Source organism: Pleurodeles waltl, chromosome 2_1 (genome assembly GCF_031143425.1).
Source record: "Pleurodeles waltl isolate 20211129_DDA chromosome 2_1, aPleWal1.hap1.20221129, whole genome shotgun sequence".
Taxonomy (NCBI): Eukaryota; Metazoa; Chordata; class Amphibia; order Caudata; family Salamandridae; genus Pleurodeles; species Pleurodeles waltl.
Window position 1 is genome coordinate 264829859 of NC_090438.1, and position 19865 is coordinate 264849723.

Sequence of the window (19865 nt, forward strand, 5' to 3'; positions counted from 1 at the left end):
TAGCTGCACATGTGTTTTACCAGGGCAGACAACACTCTTGTCAGCACGTTTAAGAACATTGGCTGTGACATTCCTGCTGCCAAGCCCACTGTCACTTGGAAAGGACCAGTTGCCAGGAAATTAAGTACAGATAGCACTTGCACAAGTGGGGGGATCCCAGTGTGGTGACGGATAGCAGATATCAGGTCGGGCTCTAACTGGGCACACAGCTCTTCAAAAGAAGGGTATATGGTGTGCCATCACCATGAAGGTGCGGTCCCTGGAGGTCTATGGCAGTCGGAGCACCCACTGTCGCAAACGGTGGAAGGACCTGAGACGCTGGGCACGGAAGACGGTGGAGGCCCAGCTGAGGATGGCCCCCCAACAAGGAAGGGGTGCCTGTCAAACCCTGACCACCCCTGATGGTACGTATACTGGCGGTGGCCTATCCAGAGCTGGATGGGTGCTTGAGGGCATCACAGCAGCCACAAGGGGTGAGTACAGTACCCATCATTACAACTTATGAATAGTAAGGTGGTATCTGGGTGGGGAATGTGTGTCAGTGGGTGCCCCTAGGGGGAGCTGCATCCCACAGGGCCCAGGAGGCCGAATCCACCAACGGTGAGGGCACCAGTGGGATGGAAGGTGAGAGGAGGCACCACGGCAGAGACTGGAGGGGACGGTTCTGACAGTGATACCTCCTCCGATGGAAGCTCCCTGGTAGTGGCGGACACTTCTGTGACCACCCCAGCTACAGGTACAGCCACCACCCCTATACCAGCACTGCCCTCCCAGCAGCCCCTTATCGAGTTGCCCGTGCCAGCTCACACAGGAGGGTGGGCATCTCATTCGCCCAGGCACCTCAGGCCCTGCCCCAGTTAGCCCTGCTGCCCTGAGTGAGGAGGCTATTGACCTCCTGAGATCCATTTCTGTAGGGCAGTCAACCATTGTGAATGCCATCCAGGGGCTGGCAGCCCAGATGGAACAATCTAATGCATTCCTGGAGGGCATTTACACTGGATTGGCGGCCCAACAGAGATCGATTCAGGCTCTGGCCTCTTCTCTGATGGCAGCCATTGTCCCTGTTTCTACAGTCAGCCTCTAACTTCCACTGCCCAGCCCCATTCCTCTCAACCCCAACCTATACCAGGCACACATACAGATGAGCATGCATACAAGGTAACACTCAAGTGTCACAGGCAAACACAAGCACCACACTTCATCCCACAGGCACTCACACAAACACCATCCAGTTGCAGACACAACAACATCCACTATTCCACTGTCTCCCCCTCCTCCCCCTCTACCACCTCCCTTCCAGCCACCTCTACACTCACACCTGCATGCACTACATCATCATCCACTACCAGCATCAGCACCACCCCAAGCAGAAGACACAGCTCACTAGCAGACACCTCAACAACAGCCATGTAAAGTCCCCTGTGTCCTCTCCCACTGTCTGTCCCCCCTCCTAAAGTACACAAACGCAAGAACTTAGACACCCAAAAGCCATCTACCTCACAACAGCATACAGCCCATGCACCTGCACCCAAAAGCAGCAGACAGACACCTCCAACTACTACTCCCTCATCCTCCACTCCCATTCATTCTCCCTCTTCCAGCCCCAATGTCCCTAAAAAACTGTTCAGATCTACCATTGACCTCTTCCCTACCCCCCCATGTCCTTCACATATGGCCAGGGTATAACAAATCCAGCCAAGCACCTCAGCCACACAGTCCACGTGTCCAGTCCTAACCACACCCACTCGTGGTGGAAAGGTATCCAGGCCACATGTACTGAAGGGCAAGGAGCCTGCACCTGCCACACAAAAGGTCAAGGAGCATGCACCTGCCAGCCGAACAGCCAAGGAGCCTGCACCAGAAGGCAGGAAGAGCAAGTAGCCTGCAACAGCAGGCAGGAAGAGCAAGGATTCCGCACCAGCAGGCAGGAAGAGCAAGGAGCCTGCACCAGCAGGCAGGAAGGGCAAGGAGCCTGGACCAGGAACTGTGACAGAGCCCACACCACCAACTATGGTTTGCATCCATCCGAGAGTGCAGGGGATGTGCAGGAGCCTCCCCCCACCAACAGAACCACCACTGTGCATCCATCCGAGGGTGCAGGGGATGTGCAGGAGCCTCCCCCCACCAGCAGCACCAACACTGTGCAGACATCAGAGGGTGTAGAGGATGTGCAGGAGCCTCCCCCCACCAGCAGCACCAACACTGTGCAGCTGTCACTACCGGTGGACGCTATGTAATCCTGCCTCCATAGGCTGCTGTGTGGCCTGTCTCCTCCAGAACCAGTGGGTAAGACACCCACCTAAGAGACTGTGGCACATCACTCCCCAAGATCAAGCATGGGGCATGTTGCTCCCTCCAGAACCAGTGGGCAAGACACCCACATGAGAGACTTGGGCCCATCACTCCCCAGGATCAAGCACAGGGCATTTTGCCCCATCCAGACCCAGTGGTTAAGACACCCACCTGAGAGACTGTGGCCCATCACTCCCCAGGACAAAGAGCAATGGGCATGTTGCCCCCTCCAGAACCAGTGTGCAAGACACCCACATGAGAGACAGTGGCCCATCACTCCCCAGGATCAAGCATAGGGCATGTTGCTCCATCCAGAACCAGTGGGTACGACACCCACCTGAGAGACTGTGGTCCATTTCTCCCCAGGACAAAGAGCAATGGGCATGTTGCCCGCTCCAGAATCAGTGTGCAAGACACCACATGAGAGAGTGTGGCCCATCACTTCCCAGGATCAAACACAGAGCATGTTGCCCCATCCAGAACCAGTGGGCAAGACACTCACATTAGAGACTGTGGCCCATCACTCCCCAGGACAAAGAGCAATGGGCATTTTGCCTCCTCCAGAACCAGTGTGCAAGACACTCACACGAGAGACTTTGGCCCATCACTCCCCAGGATCAAGCACAGGGCATGTTGCTCCCACCAGAACTAGTGGGCAAGGCTCCCACATGAGGGACTGTGGGCCATCACTCCCCAGGATCAAGCACAGGACATGTTGCCCCCTCCAGAACCAGTGGGTAAGACACCCACATGAGAGACTGTGGCTCATCACTCCCCAGGACCAAGCACAGGGCATGTTTCCCCTTCCAGAACCAGTGGGCAAGACACCCACATGAGAAACTGTGGCTCATCACTGCCCAGGATCAAGCATAGGGCATATTGCCCCTTTCAGGACCAGTGGGCATGACACCGACATGAGAGACTGTGGCTCATCACTCCCCAGGATCAAGCACAGGGCATGTTGCCCCTTCCAGAACCAGTGGTCTTGTTTCATCTCCCGGCTGAGGTGCCCTCTCATCCCCCATTCCCCTGAGGTGCCCACCTATTTACCAACTGATGCCGCTGCAGTGTTCTCTCCGTGTTGAAGCAGGTGACAAGTGTGGCCTTAGACTTTGGCCTGTGGCCATGTAGCCCACGCAAATTGAGGACTGGGCTACGTGACTCTTGGACTTGGTCCCCTTCCTTTGCAGGTCCTCAGGTCCAGGAATCCATCTTCAGTGCTTTGCAGTCAGTTGTTGTCTTTGCAGAATCCCCTATCTCGACTTTACTGTCTTTCTGGGGTAGTAGGGTAACTTAACTCCTACTTTCCAGGGTCTTGGCGTGGGATATCTTGGACACCCTTAGTGTTTTCACTCCCAGCGACCCTCTACACACTACACTTGGCCTGGGTCCATTCGTGGTTCGCATTCCACTTTTGGAATATATGGTTTGTGTTGCCCCTAGGCCTATTGTCTCCTATTGCATTCTATTGTGTTCTACAGTGTTTGCACTACTTTTCAAACTCTTTACTTACCTGGTATTTGGTTTGTGTGCATATTTTGTGTATTTTACTTACCTCCTAAGGGAGTATAGCCTCTGAGATACTTTTGGCATATTGTCACTGAAATAAAGTACCTTTATTATTAGTAACTCTGAGTATTGTCTTTCTTATGATATAGTGCTATATGATATAAGTGGTATAGTAGGAGCTTTGCATGTCTCCTAGTTCAGCCTAAGCTGCTCTGCTATAGCTACCTCTATCAGCCTAAGCTGCTAGAACACTACTAATCTACTAATCAGGGATAACTGGACCTGGAACAAGGTGTAAGTACCACAAGGTACCCACTATAAGCCAGGCCAGCCTCCTACAGGTGTGCGCTTTGCATTTGTCCCACAGTGATGTCTGGGTATTGTGTGTTGGGCAGGTATGTGTTTGGGACATGCATTTATGTTGATATTACGTGTTTTGATTGTGTTGGCACTTGATATTTGGAGTGTTGTGTGCCCTTGTGTAGTTGTCCTGTGTGTGTTGGTGTATGTGGTGATTGGTATGTCAGAACCGCTGTGTGGTGTGTTTGCGTGGTGTGCCGTATGCCTCGTAGTATGGGTGTGTGATTGAGTGTATTCGTACTATAGTGTTGTTATGTTGTGTTGTATGTATGTTATGTCAGATGGGGGTGTGTACTGTGGATGCTTGACGGTGCATTTGAGAAGCTCAAGAAGCTTCAGTTAATTCAGAATACAGCAGCTTGTTTTATACTTGATCTTCCGCTCTCGATCTCTGCTAGTGACAGCCTGAAACAATTACACTGGCTGCTGGTGGCAAATCGAATTAGGTTTAAAACCCTATGTTTGACCTATAAGGCCACACAGGAAAGTGGATCTGATTATTTATCTTCCAGGTTATGCTGGTACAGATCCAAACGGCAATTTAGATCCTTGGAATCCTTTTTGATTCAGGTCCCTCGTACTCACAAAGCCAGATGGGGTGACAAGGCATTTACGGTGGAAGTGGCCAGATGCTGGAATTCACTCCCTCTGGGCATAAGGAAGGAACAAAACATTATGGCTTTTAGGAGGCTTGTCAAAACCTGGTTGTCCCCGCGTTAATTCAGTTATATCTTTCTCCTCTCTTGAGCGCTTCGATGCTCCGGCCGGAACGCGCTATATAAATACCAAACACAAATACAAATATTGCGGTTGTTGTGTAGTTGTGTACTTTGCTGCAGTTGTGTGTTGTGTTTGACTGTGCCGGTGCTGTGAATCTGTAGGTCGGCGTGTGTTTTGGAAGTGTGTGTTGGCCGTGGTGTGTGTACTAAGTCTGTGTGTGTGTATGTGGCTGTGTGTAAATGTGCATGTCAGTGTATGTGTATGCTTCGCATCACCACCCATTCCGGTTATGCATATTGTGTGTGCGTTGCTACCTTGGCATTATGTGACAGTGCCAGGTAAGTTGTGTATTCACGGTTGCTGTCGTCGTCGTTGGTTCTGGAGTCATTGGGCGAGCAGAAGCAACAGGAAGACATCTAGCTCAGGGTCCATGGCGGCTCCAGACAGGTATGGCTTCCTGAAAGTGACTGTCTCCTTTTATACTGATGGTTTTCACCAGGGTTTCTATGGTGGTGCGACTGCACTGGAAACCTTGGCAGTGTGCATCTTCATACTCTGTCCGGCAGAAACATGGTCTCCGCCGACATGTAGATGCCTATTGCCCTCTGTGGTGGCCTGGCCGCACTGGTGGTGCCGGCTGTGAATTAGCTGTATTCTGTTGTGAATACAATCATGGTCATAATTTGGCGGTCTTCATTGCCAGCCTGTTGGTGGTATGACCGCCACTGCCAACATGACAGTCATGGGACCGCAAACTCGTAATGAGGCCCATAGTATTTATTTCTGCTTTTAAACACTGCTTACTAATAAATTAAAGATAGGCTAAATGGTACTACTTTTCAGCATGTTGCACATTTTCCATTGCACAGTTTCATCAAGCACTGATCCTATCTCCTAATACTCTGTAACATCAGTGTCTATAAGTCACAAATCAACGGTCACCAACTGCTTAGTGTAGAAAGACTTTGAGAGATAGTACCTTCTGAACTACATGGTTTTATAAACAACAAGGTGTCTACTAATGCGTCTGAACAGATTAAAGTGTGTGTATATGAGGCCTCAGAGAAACAGTAGCTCCTCTGCGTCTGTATTTTACCTCAGGGGACATGAGTAATAATATGGTTTGACATAACACCAAAGCTTAGGAATTTAATTTTATAGAGAGTCATTGCCTCATTTGTATCAGAGCATTCCAGCTCTCTACTAATAGGTCAATAGAGATTGTAGGTTGGGTGTATAACAGTTTACTGTGTAGTTCTCATGTGCAGAAAGATATCTCCTATGAGAGAACATGGTGTTTGAATGGATTACAGACAGGATGACCTCTAGTGATACATCTAATGAGAGTGAAGGTTCACTGTAGAAGGTTTTAGACAAGCAAATCGACCACTGCCACCATATTTAAACAGGGTGCACTTCGGTTTTGGCATTGGTTCATGAAAGAGAAGCCCCCTCTTGTACAAGCCACACAGAGTGAATGCTTGATATTAAAAACAGCACACCACCTCTCCTCACAGCCCTGTACAGGTTAGATGCTAACAGTCAACTCAAAACATTGGCCTAACTAGAAACAAGGCAGCCATTTTAAAATATTTAATTAAATAAATGCGCTAAAACAGAGCAAACTAAGTAGGATAAAAGTCACTGAGTGACGGGGGCACACGTCTACAAGTCAGAGGGCTAAGCTAACTCCTGCTTCCATTAAAACAAGATAGGATTAACTACACCCTCCCCATTGCCGTAACAAGTATGACGCCATAGGATGATGCCACCAAAGGTGAATGAATCCAAGCTAAAAAAGCCTTGGACTAAAATAAACTAAAATGATTAAAAACTAGTTAAAAATTACATTTCAAAACATGTTGAAAAAATAATAGCTAAAAACATACAGAGAGATGCAGTGTCGACCATGACAAGCACAGCAGGCCAAGGTAGGGGTAATAAATGCAAACTTTGAATTTGGTAAGATAAGCCAATCATCAAATCCGTTTAACAGTAGTCATGATCTTAAAGAGCATCTTCAAAGCCATTAAATAGAAAGTACCTCAGGAAAGAGGCCATATTGTCAGATGTTAAATCAATGACAGGATAGGTAGACAGATCCAAGGAGCAGTAGTGCATAGCAGTTTCTTATGCAGGTCCATCTGCAAGAGTGGCACTCTCCACAGCGCAAAAAAGAGTCAGATTGTTCACCAAAGGTGGCTCATATGTGGCCTCGTGAATCAGCCTTAGTCTCAAGGGGCATGACCGTGAATGAACCCTCATCGGGGATGTCAGCTGTGCTTGGTCCACAGGAGGCACTGGCCTAACAGCAAGGCACACAGTAGGCAAATGTTCAAGGAGACACCACACGCAGCGAAAGACTGGTTGCACGCACCATAGGACTGGTCGGAATGACAATGACCAATCATGCTCCAACTCTTCCAGCAACGATGCATTAAAGACCTGAACCATGCATTCACAGCACAGTTAAGCTGCTAGCAGTGGTTCCATTGCTTCACGTAGCTGGAAAGACACAACCACTGCGAATCGGAAGAAATAGCAGCAGTATTCCACCTATTAACGCCAAAAGTATTGGGAATCCGCCAGACACACTGGAAAAGAGTGAATGGATGGCTGATAGAATGACTCCGAAGACAGTCTGGAAAATGGACACAAATCCACTCCCAACAGCCTTAAAGAAATGGACAATCTCCTCAGTGCTCGAAGCGTTTTCAAATTCTGGATACCAGCTCTACAAAGTGCTTGGGGAAGTTAGTATTTAATAGGGATTGTGTCTCGGCTGATGATCTTGCTATCTAGAGAGCATACGTCTCTCTAGTCGATGTCAACATGACTTGTTTTTGGAACAGTAACTCCTTTAGTCTACTCAGCTTGTCATAATTTACATTAGCAGTATCAATGTAGGCCAAATTTCTGATACTTTTGTCTCTCGTGTGGTGGAAATAAAACTTGACCGCAACACGTAAAGACCTTAGAGACTGAAATTGTGTAGGCAATTCCTGGTCGCATACCCCAACAGCTTTGGTTGCTCAGCACAACATAACTTCCATTCAAAAGTACATGAAATGATGGTTGAATCTAAGGACGGTACTACCCTTCAGAAAACAGGCCAAGTTTGTGACCCCCCCGTTGCAAAAGCTGTGAAAGGACACCTGCTTGCAGATGATTGAATGACTAACAGTAGTCTCACAATCACTTCGACTGAGAATCGCCTGTGCTTCGCCGTTCAGATATTTGTATTCAAAGGGCAACTCCCACTCTTCTTTAATATACCTATCACCTAGCAGCTCATACCTGCCCACAGCGAGATGTTTCAAGTATTTCAAAAAAGAAAAGTAGAAATGGGCACGTTAATAATGCCATGTAAAAGCCATACCGTTGATGGACTTTCTGCAATAGTAAAAGGCAAGTTTTCTAACTTTTCTATGTGAAGCATGGTGAAACTCACTTCCCTTTTAGCCATTGTCCTTTGCTCCTTGGATAAATTAAAAGCAGCAAACAAGTCACTACCGTTAATGTATTTCCATGAATGCGGCCCTTTTTCAAAGTCTGTAACGTTCAACCTAACTGCATGATGGAACGCAGCTGACTTTGCCCATGATATAAAAGGGACATGTGTGTCTGAATGATATCCATCGTAGATGACACTATGGCCCTCATTATGACATTAACGGTAAATCCCACTTACCGCCATGCTGATGGCCGCCAAATTACCGCCACCTCGGCGGATATCCATTCACCATATTATGACACACACACCAATCCATCACTATTCAGCCACATACACAAATCCGCCAGATCAAAGGTCAGTGACAAACGGGCAGTCCAAAGTCCCACACCGTTACCCAAACAGAACTAGACCCACCACATTATAACCCATGAATCACCACGGCAGACATTCAACAGCAGTAAACCATTAGCGGTACTTACCGCCGTGCTCACAATGGATACCCACATACCCACACCACTATGAAACACACACCCACATTACTCACAACCCATTACGAATACCAACCATTGCCAGCAGAGATATACCAAGACAGCTGACACAACTAGAGCCACACACTACTCACACCTATACACCATTCACGCACTCTACATCACACACCCCAACACATTACCCAACACTCCCCCACTAACACACATCACTCAAGATCCATAGCACCTCAAAAACACCCCCGTTTCACAGAGGAGGAGCTAAGGGTCATGGTGGAGGAAATTGTCAGTGTGGAGCCACAGCTATTTGGAGCACAGGTGCAGCAGATATCTATAGCTAGGAAGATGGAGCTATGGCAGAGAATCGTAGACAGGGTCAACGGCGTGGGACAGCACCCCAGAACTAGGGATGACATCAGGAAGAGGTGGAACCACCGATGGGGGAAGGTACGTTCCATAGCAGCAAGACACCAGCTCCTCCCCCACAACTCACAGAATGGGATGAGCAAGTCTTGGTAATACTGCATCCTGAGGGCCTGGCCAGAGTAGGAGGAGGACTGGCCTCTAGTAAGTCAACTCTCTACTGCTATCATCCCCCCTACCTGCATGCCATCACATACCCTCACCCTCAATCCCATCACTCCACTACTTCCCACACACCCCATCATCACATCTCACTCATCCCAACGCCAAGCCCTGCATGCTCTACCAATGCATTGACACCATTCACAGCCTTGCATGGACACTCATCACAAAAGCATGCACATTATAGAGAATTAACTATCCCACCACACACCAACATACACAAGTGAAAACTGTCAGGGCAAAACCCACCGAAGAGGGAAAGCCACGGATGTACAATATGTCAGACACAGAAACAATAACACATCATTTACATCCCCACAGGTACCCCAGCCAATGTCAGCGGAGAGGAGGTGCCAGCACTATCCAGTCCCCCAACTGAAGAGGCCCACAGTGATGACAGCAACTCTGGTCTTCAGGATCTGGATGACCTACCTGGCCCATCGGAGACCACTGGACAGCCAGTTACCCATGGCCAGTCACACACCACCACAGAGCCTCCCCCATCAGGAAACACCACCACAGCACCCAACCAGCGTACCCATACCTCTGTCCCCAGGACGTGTCAATCAGCAGTGTGTGTACCTCTACAGGGTCGCTAGGGCACACCTCGCCCCCAAGACAATCAGGGACCTGGGGTCAGTGGGTACCCGGTTCAGGGGACAGAGGCGCAGGCCAACATGGATACTGGCAGGACTACTGTGCGCCAGGGGGGGACAGGCCCTTGGAACCGACAATCCAGGAGGCACTCGCCGAGATCCTGGGAGCCTATCAACATTCCCACGACATGATGCGTCAAATCCTGGACAATGTGCAGGAGAACAGGCAGCTGCAGGAGGGACAGGACCAGGGGATCAGGGAGGACTTGCAGACCAATAACAACACCCTGATCTCCATAGCAGGGGTGCTGGCAGACATGGCCAACATTATGAGGGAGGCAGTGTCACACCAGCGGGCCCCTGCCACTGAACAGACATCTGAACAGCTTTCCACCTCTGCTGCCACTAGTGGCCAGGAGGCCCCACCACAGGACTCACAGGCCACCAACATCACTCCCACTGCAGAAGGTGAACCATCCCGCATACGTTCCCTGAGATCCAGACAGAAGCCAGAGACACTTGCCCAAACCCCTGTCAGGAAATGAGACTCTCCTGATTGTCACCCTTGTGTCCCACTCAGTCACCCTGTCCACCTTGAACTGACATTGCTCCCCTTCCTATGTCCCCTTGGACAATGCATCTGTGCTACAAATAGACTGGAACAATACTCTGGACTTTCCTCCATCATCTCCACATCCCATTGCACTTGCCCCTCTATATATTAGCACTTTAATAAACACCCTTTGAAAAATAACACATTTAGGAGTATGTCATGTATATCAAAATATATATTCATTGCAACGGGTACGAACATTGCAAATCAATTGTACACAAAATGAGCATAGATTAATGACCTGTAGCTGGCTGTAGTGATCACACCAGGAGTATATATCAGGTCACCAACATCTGCAAAATGAATTGCCAGAGGGAAAAGTAAGTGGGCCTAGAAGTTGAGAATATCAGCATGCCATTGCTACACAAATTGAAACAAAAGTCATTGAAATGTGAAGTAATACTGTCCTACCTGTGTGTCATTGGAAGTATTGTTGGATCACATATGTTCTGTTGTCCTCATCCTCATCCTCTGTCTCCTCACTGTCCACAAGGTCTACTGCTGCCACACGGGCATCTCCAGCCTCCTCTTTCTGCAGGAATGGGACATGGCGTCTGAGGGCCAGGTTATGCAACATGCAGCATGCCACCACTATCTGGCAGATCTTCTTGGGTGAGTAGCACCGCAATCCACCTGTTGGATGGAGGCACCGGAATCTGGCCTTCAGGAGGCCAAGGGTCCTTTCAATTATCCTTCGGCTTCTCTGTGGCCAAATCTTCAACCTTGGAGAAAACAATGTAGCTGCACATGTGTTTTACCGGGGCAGACAACACTCTTGTCAGCACGTTTGAGAACATTGGCTGTGACATTCCTGCTGCCAAGCCCACTGTCACTTGGAAAGGACCAGTTGCCAGGAAATTAAGTACAGATAGCACTTGCAGAATTGGGGGGATCCCAGTGTGGTGACGGATAGCAGATATCAGGTCGGGCTCTAACTGGGCACACAGCTCTTCAAAAGAAGGGTATATGGTGTGCCATCACCATGGAGGTGCGGTCCCTGGAGGTCTATGGCAGTCAGAGCACCCTCTGTCGCAAACGGTGGAAGGAGCTGAGACGCTGGGCACGGAAGACGGTGGAGGCCCAGCTGAGGATGGCCTCCCAAAAAGGAAGGGGTGCCTGTCAAACCCTGACCACCCCTGATGGTACATATAGCAGCAGCCACAAGGGGTGAGTACAGTGCCCATCATTACAACTTATGAATAGTAAGGTGGTATCTGGGTGGGGAATGTGTGTCAGTGGGTGCCCCTAGGCCAGGCCTGACATTGCAGTATAGATCCACTGGTGGCTAGGGTTCTGAAGGGTTAATCTTGCTACCTAGCTCGTAGGCATCCCCTACTGATCAGGGCTCCGTGGGTCCCAGGTGTGCATTTAGCGGTGTGTGCCCCTCCCCATGCCTTGGTGGCTTGCTAATTCTCTGGTAGTGCAATGAATATTGCGTAGGCCTGTTCCCTGTGTGTGAGGGTGCTGTGTACGCCATCAGTGGTGTTGGTGCAGCCAATACCCCCCTTTTTTGTTGTGTCATCCTGTCCTTATGTGCATTAGCATCATCTGGTGGAGGAGCAAAGGCACCGACAATGGAGGGAGCTGCATCCCACAGGGCCCAGGAGGCCGAATCCACCATCGGTGAGGGCACTAGTGGGATGGAAGGTGAGAGGAGGCACCACGGCAGAGACTGGAGGGGACGGTTCTGACAGTGATACCTCCTCCGATGGAAGCTCCCTGGTCGTGGCGGACACTTCTGTGACCACCCCAGCTACAGGTACAGCCACCACCCCCATACCAGCACTGCCCTCCCAGCAGCCCCTTATCGCGTTGCCCGTGCCAGCTCACACAGGAGGGTGGGCATCTCATTCGCCCAGGCACCTCAGGCCCTGCCCCAGTTAGCCCTGCTGCCCTGAGTGAGGAGGCTATTGACCTCCTGAGATCCATTTCTGTAGGGCAGTCAACCATTGTGAATGCCATCCAGGGGCTGGCAGCCCAGATGGAACAATCTAATGCATTCCTGGAGGGCATTTACACTGGATTGGCGGCCCAACAGAGATCGATTCAGGCTCTGGCCTCCTCTCTGATGGCAGCCATTGTCCCTGTTTCTACAGTCAGCCTCTAACTTCCACTGCCCAGCCCCATTCCCCTCAACCCCAACCTATCCCAGGCACACATACAGATGAGCATGCATACAAGGTAACACCCAAGTGTCACAGGCAAACACAAGCACCACACTTCATCCCACAGGCACTCACACAAACACCATCCAGTTGCAGACACAACAACATCCACTATTCCACTGTCTCCCCCTCCTCCCCCTCCACCACCTCCCTTCCACCCACCTCTACACTCACACCTGCATGCACTACATCGTCATCCACTACCAGCATCATCACCACACTAAGCAGAACACACACCTCACTGGCAGACACCTCCACAACAGCCATGTAAAGTCCCCTGTGTCCTCTCCCACTGTCTGTCTCCCCTCCTAAAGTACACAAACGCAAGCACTTAGACACCCAAAAGCCATCTACCTCACAACAGCATACAGCCCATGCACCTGCACCCACAAGCAGCAGACAGACACCTCCAACTACTACTCCCTCATCCTCCACTCCCATTCATTCTCCCTCTTCCAGCCCCAATGTCCCTAAAAAACTGTTCTGATCTACCATTGACCTCTTCCCTACCCCCCCCATGTCCTTCACATATGGCCAGGGTATAACAAACCCAGCCAAGCACGTCAGCCACACAGTCCACGTGTCCAGTCCTAACCACACCCACTCGTGGTGGAAAGGTATCCAGGCCACATGTACTGAAGGGCAAGGAGCCTGCACCTGCCACCCAAAAGGTCAAGGAGCATGCACCTGCCAGCCGAACAGCCAAGGAGCCTGCACCAGAAGGCAGGAAGAGCAAGGAGCCTGCACCAGCAGGCAGGAAGAGCGAGGATTCTGCACCAGCAGGCAGGAATAGCAAGGAGCCTGCACCAGCAGGCAGGAAGGGCAAGGAGCCTGGACCAGGAACTGTGTCAGAGCCCACACCACCAACTATGGTTTGCATCCATCCGAGAGTGCAGGGGATGTGCAGGAGCCTCCCCCCACCAACAGCACCACAACTGTCCATCCGTCCGAGGGTGCAGGGGATGTGCAGGAGCCTCCCCCCACCAGCAGCACCAACACTGTGCAGCCATCAGAGGGTGTAGAGGATGTGCAGGAGGCTCCCCCCACCAGCAGCACCAACACTGTGCAGCCGTCACTACCGATGGACGCTATGTAATCCTGCCTCCATAGGCTGCTGTGCGGCCTGTCTCCTCCAGAACCAGTGGGTAAGACACCCACCTAAGAGACTGTGGCACATCACTCCCCAAGATCAAGCACGGAGCATGTTGCTCCCTCCAGAACCAGTAGGCAAGACACCCACATGAGAGACTTGGGCCCATCACTCCCCAGGATCAAGCACAGGGCATATTACCCCATCCAGACCCAGTGGGTAAGACACCCACCTGAGAGACTGTGGCCCATCACTCCCCAGGACAAAGAGCAATGGGCATGTTGCCCGCTCCAGAATCAGTGTGCAAGACACCCACATGAGAGAGTGTGGCCCATCACTTCCCAGGATCAAACACAGAGCATGTTGCCCCATCCAGAACCAGTGGGCAAGACACTCACATGAGAGACTGTGGCCCATCACTCCCCAGGACAAAGAGCAATGGGCATGTTGCCCCTTCCAGAACCAGTGGTCTTGTTTCATCTCCCGGCTGAGGTGCCCTCTCATCCCCCATCCCCCTGAGGTGCCCACCTATTTACCAACTGATGCCGCTGCAGTGTTCTCTCCGTGTTGAAGCAGGTGACAAGTGTGGTCTTAGACTTTGGCCTGTGGCCATGTGGCCCACGCAAATTGAGGACTGGGCTGCGTGACTCTTGGACTTGGTCCCCTTCCTTTGCAAGTCCTCAGGTCCAGGAATCCATCTTCAGTGCTTTGCAGTCAGTTGTTGTCTTTGCAGAATCCCCTATCTCAACTTTACTGTCTTTCTGGGGTAGTAAGGTAACTTTACTCCTACTTGCCAGGGTCTTGGTGTGGGGTATCTTGGACACCCTTAGTGTTTTCACTCCCAGTGACCCTCTACACACTACACTAGGCCTGGGGTCCATTCGTGGTTCGCATTCCACTTTTGGAGTATATGGTTTGTATTGCCCCTAGGCCTATTGTCTCCTTTTGCTTTCTATTGTGTTCTACAGTGTTTGCACTACTTTTCTACCTGTTTACTTACCTGGTATTTGGTTTGTGTGTATAATTTGTGCATTTTACTTACCTCCTAAGGGAGTATATCCTCTGAGATACTTTTGGCATATTGTCACTAAAATAAAGTACCTTTATTATTAGTAACTCTGAGTATTTTGTTTCTTATGATAAAGTGCTATATGATATAAGTGGTATAGTAGGAGCTTTGCATGTATCCTAGTTCAGCCTAAGCTGCTCTGCTATAGCTACCTCTATCAGCCTAAGCTGCTAGATCACTACTAATCTACTAATCAGGGATAACTGGACCTGGCACAAGGTGTAAGTACCACAAGGTACCCACGATAAGCCAGGCCAGCCTCCTACAGGTGTGCGCTTTGCATTTGTCCCACAGTGATGTCTGGGTATTGTGTGTTGGGCAGGTATGTGTTTGGGACATGCATTTATGTTGATATTATGGGGGTCATTCTGACCCCAGCGGTCAGAGACCGCCGGGGCCAGGGTCGGCGGGAGCACCGCCGACAGGCCGGCTGTGCCCCGCAGGGCATTCTGACCGCGGCGGTTCGGCCGCGGTCAGATGCAGAAAACCGGCGGTCTCCCGCCGGTTTTCCGCTGCCCTTGTGAATCCTCCATGGCGGCGGAGCGCGCTCCGCCGCCATGGGGATTCTGACACCCCCTACCGCCATCCTGTTCCTGGCGGGTCTCCCGCCAGGAACAGGATGGCGGTATGGGGTGCCGCCGGGCCCCTGGGGGCCCCTGTAGTGCCCATGCCAATGGCATGGGCACTGCAGGGGCCCCCGTAAGAGGGCCCCACTTTGTATTTCAGTGTCTGCTATGCAGACACTGAAATACGCGACGGGTGCGACTGCACCCGTCGCACCCGTCGCACCCGTCGCACCTTCCCACTCCGCCGGCTCAATTCTGAGCCGGCGTCCTCGTGGGAAGGATGATTTGCCCTGGGCTGGCGGGCGGCCTTTTGGCGGTCGCCCGCCAGCCCAGGGCAAATCCCAAAATACCCTCAGCGGTCTTTCGACCGCGGAGCGGTATTTTGGAGGGGGAAGTCTGGCGGGCGGCCTCCGCCGCCCGCCAGACTTAGAATGACCCCCTATGTGTTTTGATTGTGTTGGCACTTGATATTTGGAGTGTTGTGTGCCCTTGTGTAGTTGTACTGTGTGTGTTGGTGTATGTGGTGATTGGTATGTCAGAACCGCTGTGTGGTGTGTTTGCGTTGTGTGCCGTATGCCTCGTAGTATGGGTGGGTGTGTGATTGTGTGTATTGGTACTATAGTGTTGTTATGTTGTGTTGTATGTATGTTTTGTTAGATGGGGGTGTGTATTGTGGATGCTTGACGGTGCATTTGAGAAGCTCAAGAAGCTTCAGTTAATTCAGAATACAGCAGCTCGTTTTATACTTGATCTTCCGCGCTCGGTCTCTGCTAGTGACAGCCTGAAACAATTACACTGGCTGCTGGTGGCGAATCGAATTAGGTTTAAAACCCTATTTTTGACCTATAAGGCCACACAGGGAAGTGGATCTGATTATTTATCTTCCAGGTTATGCTGGTACAGACCCAAATGGCAATTTAGATCCATGGGATCCTTTTTGTTTCAGGTCCCTCGTTCTCACAAAGCCAGATGGGGTGACAAGGCATTTACGGTGGAAGCGGCCAGATGCTGGAATTCACTCCCTCTGGGCATAAGGAAGGAACAAAACATTATGGCTTGTAGGAGGCTTGTCAAAACCTGGTTGTCCCCGCGTTAATTCAGTTATATCTTTCTCCTCTCTTGAGCGCTTCGATGCTCCGGCCGGAACGCGCTATATAAATACCAAACACAAATGCAAATATTGCGGTTGTTGTGTAGTTGTGTACTTTGCTGCAGTTTTGTGTTGTGTTTGACTGTGCTGGTGCTGTGTATCTGTAGGTCGGTGTGTGTTTTGGAAGTGTGTGTTGGCCGTGGTGTTTGTACTAAGTCTGTGTGTGTGTATGTGGCTGTGTGTAAATGTGCATGTCAGTGTATGTGTATGCTTCGCATCACCACCCATTCCGGTTGTGCATATTGTGTGTGCGTTGCTACCTTGGCATTATGTGACAGTGCCAGGTAAGTTTGTGTATTCACGGTTGCTGTCATCGTCGTTGGTTCTGGAGTCATTGGGCGAGCAGAAGCAACATCTAGCTCAGGGTCCATGGCGGCTCCAGACAGGTATGGCTTCCTGAAAGTGACTGTCTCCTTTTATACTGATGGTTTTCGCAAGGGTTTCCATGGTGGTGCGACTGCACTGGAAACATTGGCAGTGTGCATCTTCATACTCTGTCCGGCAGAAACATGGTCTCCGCCGGCCTGTAGATGCCTATTGCCCTCCGTGGTGGCCTGGCCGCACTGGTGGTGCCGGCTGTGAATTAGCTGTATTCTGATGTGAATACAATCATGGTCATAATTTGGCGGTCTTCATTGCCAGCCTGTTGGTGGTATGACCGCCACTGCCAACATGACAGTCATGTGACCGCAAACTCGTAATGAGGCTCATAGTATTTATTTCTGCTTTTAAACACTGCTTACTAATAAATTAAAGATAGGCTAAATGGTACTACTTTTCAGCATGTTGCACATTTTCCATTGCACAGTTTCATCAAGCACTGATCCTATCTGCTAATACTCCATAACATCAGTGTCTATAAGTCACAAATCAACGGTCACCAACTGCTTAGTGTAGAAAGACTTTGAGAGATAGTACCTTCTGAACTACATGGCTTTATAAACAACAAGGCGTCTATTAATGTGTCTGAACAGATTAAAGGGTGTGTATATGAGGCCTCAGAGAAACAGTAGCTCCTCTGCTTCTGTATTTTACCTCAGGGGACATGAGTAATAATATGGTTTGACATAACACCAAAGCTTAGGAATTTAATTTTATAGAGAGTCATTGCCTCATTTGTATCAGAGCATTCCAGCTCTCTACTAATAGGTCTATAGAGATTGTAGGTTGGGTGTAAAACAGTTTACTGTGTAGTTCTCATGTACAGAAAGATATCTCCTATAAGAGAACATGGTGTTTGAATGGATTACAGACAGGAAGACCTCTAGTGATACATCTAATGAGAGTGAAGGTTCACTGTAAAAGGTTTTAGACAAGCAAATCGACCACTGCCACCATATTTAAACAGGGTGCACTTCGGTTTTGGCATTGGTTCATGAAAGAGAAGCCCCCTCTTGTACAAGCCACACAGAGTGAATGCTTGATATTTAAAACAGCACACCACCTCTCCTCACAGCCCTGTACAGGTTAGATGCTAACAGTGTTGTAGTTTGACTCTTGCTCTAGGCACGACTGCTGGTTTAAAGATGACAGTACTTATGTTTGTATGCGACTATTCCTGTCCTACAACAAGTCACAACTGAGGTCCAAACCCTCCCAGCTCATAAGCAGCACCTCACCAAAAACCCAAACAGTAAAAGGTGATTTGTGGTAGCCTTTACGCATGGACTCAAGAGTGCGACATCTCAGGGAGTGCAGTGGTTAAACAGAGATTACCCCTTTCCCACATGAACAACATGTCTGAATGAATCACAGGCAATGAAGGCGATGCAGTAAAGTTTTCAATAGATTTTATTAACGAAAATCAAAAAAACAGTCTAGGATAAGTTGAATGGGCTGCAATGATAAGGATAATGAATAATGGAAGAAACAGAATTGTGAACACAAGAGTTATTAATACAAAGACCTCCACCATCTGAAAATCAAATGTCATGAGATATGAAATATGTCCTAATACGCTAGCATGATGAACCTAATCTCTAACCTAAAGAGAGCTAGGTGTGTTAAACCTAATCTGCCAATGCCAAGTCCATGAGAAGAGCCCCTCAACCGTTGTTACCTTGGAATGAGGTCTCTAACTCAGACTCCGTAGGGACACGAAGACTGGGTCAACATCAAGACGATTATACAGATCTGCTCCGACCCCTGATATAGGTCTGTTCCCAAACAATAGATAACAAGACATGCTTGGGACGGGAAATTATGTAAATAATTCCTTCGAAGGCGTGAAGAGGAAAAGTACCTAATGTGAACATCTACAGTCTATTTATCTTTGTTGCTTGATAGTGACGCCTTAGCGCAGTGGCACTGATAACGTCAACTCAAAATATTGGCATAACTAGAAACAAGGCAGCCATTTTAAAAGATTTAATGAAATAAAGGCGCTAAAACAGAGCAAACTAAGTAGGGTAAAAGTCACTGAGTGACGGGGGCACAAGTCTACAAGTCAGAGGGCTAAGCTAACTCCTGCTTCCCATTAAAACAAGATAGGATGAACTACACCCTCCCCATTGCCGTAACAAGTATGACGCCATAGGATGACGCCACCAAAGGTGAATGAATCCAAGCTAAAAAAGCCTTGGACTAAAATAAGCTAAAATGATTAAAAACTAGTTAAAAATTACATTTCAAAACATGTTGAAAAAATAATAGCTAAAAACATACAAAGAGATACAGTGTCGACCATGACAAGCACAGCAGGCCAAGGTAGGGGTAATAAATGCAAACTTTGAATTTGGTAAGATAAGCCAATCATCAAATCCGTTTAACAATAGTCATGATCTTGAAGAGCATCTTCAAAGCCATTAAATAGAAAGTACCTCAGGAAAGAGGCCACATTGTCAGATGTTAAATCAATGACAGGATAGGTAGACAGATCCAAGGAGCAGTAGTGCATAGCAGTTTCTTATGCAGGTCCATCTGCAGGAGTGGCACTCTCCACAGCGCAAAAAAGAGCCAGATTGTTCACCAAAGGTGGCTCATATGTGGCCTCGTGAATCAGCCTTAGTCTCAAGGGGCATGACCGTGAATGAACCCTCATCGGGGATGTCAGTTGTGCTTGGTCCACAGGAGGCACTGGCCTAACAGCAAGGCACACAGTAGGCAAATGTTCAAGGAGACACTACACGCAGGGAAAGACTGGTTGCACGCACCATAGGACTGGTCGGAATGAAAATGACCAATCACGCTCCAACTCTTCCAGCAACGATGC